Raw genomic sequence first — 5,314 nt, 5'->3', positions numbered from 1 at the left:
TTCCAGTTCCTGCCAATATCCATTGATTTCGCACAGCCATTGAAGAGGAGTGGACCAACATTCCACAGGTCACAATCAACAACCTGATCAACTCTATGCGAAGGAGATGTGTTGCACTGCATGAGGCAAATGGTGGTCACACCAGATACTGACTGGTTTTCGGACCACCCCGAATCCTCCAAATACAGTAAAACTGCACATTTTAGTACATTTTAGAATAATCATGCTGTCTAATCAGCGTCTTGATACGCCACACCTGTGAGGCGGATGGATTATCTCGGTAAAGGAGAAGTGCTCACTAACACAAATTTAGACAGATTTGTAAACAATATTTGAGAGAAATATGCCTTTTTGTACATAGAAAATGTCTTAGATCCTTGAGTTCAGCTCTTGAAAAATGGGGCAAAAACAAAAGTGTTGCATTTATAATTTTGTTTAGTATAGTTTTGCCCATTTACTGCTTTCCCACATTCAGTGAGTCAGTGTTTTTGATTACGACTAAGTATCACTCTCCGACAGTATGAATCCCTTTGCTCATGACAAAGATTTGCTCAGTGAGTCAGCATTTGTATAAAAGAATCTTTTGACCGTGCCCAAGTTTCAGTTGCCGTTTTATTAACAGACCAATGTTTGACTCAGTTTTGTCATGACTCACTCAAGATTCCCTCATTTGCAGGTCAGTATTTGAATCAATAAATCTTTCAGTCATGGCTGAGATTCACTCTGGTCTTAATCAACAGACCAGTGTTAAAACCAGTGTTTCCCAATCCGGACTGACTGATGTCTCTCAGTCAGGAAGTCCAGGATCCCTGTTTGAATCAGTGATACATTTGTTTACTGAGTCACTGTACGAATGAGTGAATCCTTCGGCCATGGCGTAAGTTTCATTTGCATTTAATCTAGCAGTTCACTGTCTGATTCAACATGACCAAGATTCAGTTCTCTCCAGGTTAGGAATTGAATCTGTGAATCTTTCAATACTGACAGAGGTTCACTCTTCTCTGGTCAGTGTTTGGATCGACAAAACTTTTGCTCATGACTGAGATTTGCTTCTCTCTCATTCAGCAAGTAACTGTATAAATCAGTGAATCTTTTATTCATAACCAAGATTTGCTCCTTTGTAGTTTTGCAGGTTGCTGTTTGAATCATTGAAGCGTTCAGTCGTGACTTAGATTCACTACTCTTGTTATAGGAGTTTAATGTGTTTAATGTTTAATGAGGTGTTAAACCCCTTTGTGTTTTAATAGCCTTATTTACATTTAATCAAATTCTGATTTATTGTCTAATATTCGTCTTTAGATCCTTAACCCAAATGTCTTCCGTGGATAGCAAGAAGCAGAAGAATTGGCCTTGCCTTACCAATATATTCAGAAGAGACTGTATATAAAATATATCTCTGCAATATGAGCCAGTGATATTGAGGATAATAAAGCAAGAAATGCTGCTCACGATCTCACAGTATAAGACATATAGCAGGGTTCCAGGAGATTGCAAAACTCTCAGTAACAGAAGATGGATTACACACTAAACATCCGTATGTTGCTCATTAAAGGTGAAGGTTCTTCAGTAAGGCTCCCCCTCAGGACTCTGGGCTAACTGGGACAAAACCTTTTTCTCCTCTTCGTGCATTTTTTCTCTCAGCTCAGTGAAGCCCAGCACAGGTTGGATGTGAACATACACATTAGCGTAAAGAACAATACCGGGGAAGGTAATGAGCCTGGGATCAGCAAAGCGCACAAACAAAACCCTAAACAGATGGATGGCAACGAGAAACATCTGCCAAGGTAGCCAAGTGCACAGTGAGCGAGGGGCTGGGGTGAAGGAAACTAAATATGACTCAACCTTGTAAAATTAAATTAAAAGACCAACCTTGGTGTAACACAAATTCTCAAACCTCAAGAAAATAAAAAAAAGGAATCGAACCTAAAAAAGAGAGATTTAAATCCCCCAAAAATAAAAGATTCAAACCTCAAAAAAAAAAAAAGATTAAAAAAAGTAAACAAAACAGAAGATTTGAACCTCAAAATGTTCAAACTTTAAAAAACTAAAGAAAATGAAGATTCACTCATCAGAAAAATGAACAGATAAAAAAAATAATGCTCAAGGAAATGATGAAAATCTCACGGAAACAAAATGAGATTCAACCCTTAAAAAACAAAAACACACAAAAAAAATAATTAAAACCAAAAGAAAACCCAAAACAGAAAAAACTGTCATAAAACAAAAATTTTTATTTTTAATTTCAATTATGCAAGTAAAAAATCAAGACAAGAAAACATAACCTTAATCAACAGGAGAAAAAAAAAATAATAATCAAAAATAAATATAAAAACAAACATAACTTAATGTCATGATAATGGTAATGGAACACAATGAAACAACTTTTTAAAATTGGTTATTGAATAAAAGGACAAACAAAGAAACAAGTAAATAGCAAACAAACAAATATATGAATGAATGAATGAATGAATGAATGAATGAATGAAAGAAAGAAACCATTATTAAAGTGCCACTTTGGGTGATTTGAATATTGCTGAAACTGATATTTTGTAGGGGGCACGGTGGCTTAGTGGTTAGCACGTTCGCCTCACAACTCCAGGGTCGGGGTTCGATTCCCGCCTCCACCTTGTGTGTGTGGAGTTTGCATGTTCTCCCCGTGCCTCGGGGGTTTCCTCCGGGTACTCCGGTTTCCTCCCCCGGTCCAAAGACATGCATGGTAGGTTGATTGGCATCTCTGGAAAATTGTCCCTAGTGTGTGATTGCGTGAGTGAATTAGAGTGTGTGTGTGCCCTGCGATGGGTTGGCACTCCGTCCAGGGTGTATCCTGCCTTGATACCCAATGACGCCTGAGATAGGCACAGGCTCCCCGTGACCCGAGGTAGTTCGGATAAGCGGTAGAAGATGAATGAATGAATGATATTTTGTAGCTGAATGAAAAGCTTTAGTAACTTTAAATACTTACTCTTTACAACCGTGTTGAACAGAAAAGCATCCACAGCTCCGGGAAGCCAAGAACAGGAAACTTGTTCCTTCAAAGAAACAATTGTAAAGGAGAGCTCATTAATATTCAAACCGCCATATAAATCTTGGTCACACAACAAGAAGTCACCCAGTAATTTGCTAACTGACATAGTTCCCTTTTAAAGCTGTTCAAAGCATATAGATAAAACGTAAATAATAGCATTTTTAAGTGGTGTTATTAATATTAATGCAGCCTCATGAATATTGATGAGATGGCCATATTCATTAAAATTTTTATTATCAGACACAACATCCTGAAATGCTAGCGCTTATTTTACTCATAACATGCTTAATCATTATGACAAAGAAAAAACAAGAGGAAGTCTACGAGTGTATGAGTGCTTCGTTAATTTTCATCCTTCCTCATTAATATTAATGACGTACAAACACACACACACACAAACACACACTCACACACATCTCTTCAGCACAAACATGAAGAGGAGATGTTCCTACAAACTACTGTTTCACACCTCTCACTCATCCTTAACCAGAAGACTTTTTTTTTTCTCAGCAGAAGCAAAGCATGAAGGTGGAGGTCAAAACACGCTTTAAAGGAAGCAGCTGGGAATTAAAACTTGTTCCCGGACTGGAATAATTCATTCATTCATTCATTTTCTACCGCTTATCCGAACTACCTCGGGTCGATGTGCCTATCTCAGGCATCATCGGGCATCAAGGCAGGATACACCCTGGACGGAGTGCCAACCCATCACAGGGCACACACACACTCTCATTCACTCACGCACTACGGACAATTTTCCAGAGATGCCAATCAACCTACCATGCATGTCTTTGGACCGGGGGACGAAACCGGAGTACCCGGAGGAAACCCCTGAGGCACGGGGAGAACATGCAAACTCCACACACACAAGGTGGAGGCAGGAATTGAACCCCAACCCTGGAGGTGTGAGGCGAACGTGCTAACCACTAAGCCACCGTGCCCCCTGACTGGAATAATTCACATGAACAAATCATGCTCCCAGCCAAAAAAAAATACATAATATTACATATAATACAAATAATAAATAAGTGTGAAGTAACAAATTTAAGCAAAACAAACAATAAACAGATAAATAAATAAATAAATAAATAAATAAATATATAGATAAATAAATAAAGTAATTAATCTGAAAACATAAGCCTAGTATATGACATAATTTAAATACTGTATACCTTTACTTCAAATAAAGTAAAAGTTAATTTAAAATTATTTTAAGCATATATTAATTTTATAAGAATTTTAATTATAATTATTATTAATTATTTATTTCTTCTTCTTTTTTTTAAAATCTAATACATCTAAATCTAATACTAAAACTAGTATTTTTGTACTTTTAGATACTGTATATTTTACTTTTTACTTAAGCTGCACTACAAGTACCGTTGGCAGTAAATTTATTTAGAAAAGGCCCTTCATATTTTGCCCTGTTATTCTTTGGCATTTTTTAATCTAGCAGTAAAATTTATGTAAAAAGTTTCATAGCCACAGATTATATAATGATAACTGACCTATTCTGATGGTGCTTTTGTGGGGACAATAGAATTAGCTGGTAAAACTGTTCCAGGTATAAGCATTTTTGTCATATTACAGGAAAGCCATCACTCTGTTGCCCACTGACGAGGAGGCAGTCAGATAAAAAATCGTTCAGTCAGCAGCAGCACACAAAGCGAATGCATGACGATGGAGAAATCCAATCCCAAGAACATGAATACGGCCTTAATGCCGAAGCGCAGATGCACAGTGACTCAATACACAATCGTGTTTATGGATGAGACGCTACTGATGTCCTGAATAGACGTCTCAGTGTGCTCGGTTTTATTAGAACTGACACTCAGCAGGGAAGAGACGCCCACACGCACTACATCAGCATCTTACAAAAACAGAAAACATCAACTACACTGAGAGAGGATGAAGGAATAAAATCTCTTCTCTATACAAACCAAAATAAAAGCTCTCTTTAGTTTGGTGGTTCACAAGTTTTGGCAAGGATATAAAGCTGGGGTGTTTATGAAAGGACAAATAAAAGCTTTATTATAAAATAATTTGAACCTTGGACTAAGTGGACTAAAGTAGCAGTTAGGGCTAAAGGACTAGGCTAGGATTTGGGGCTGGGTGAGGGGTAAGGGATCAGGCTAAGGTACATTTGGTACTCAACTTGGAAACTATTCTAAGGCACTTCAGTAATAAGGACCAGGTTAAGGGACCTGGGGTTATAAAGTAGATTAAAAAAGGTTTGGGCTTAGAAACTGGTAGAAAGGTTTTGAGGAATAGGGACTAGTTAAAGGGATC

Source organism: Tachysurus vachellii, chromosome 24 (genome assembly GCF_030014155.1).
Source record: "Tachysurus vachellii isolate PV-2020 chromosome 24, HZAU_Pvac_v1, whole genome shotgun sequence".
Classification (NCBI taxonomy): Eukaryota; Metazoa; Chordata; class Actinopteri; order Siluriformes; family Bagridae; genus Tachysurus; species Tachysurus vachellii.
This window is presented reverse-complemented; position numbering follows the sequence as displayed.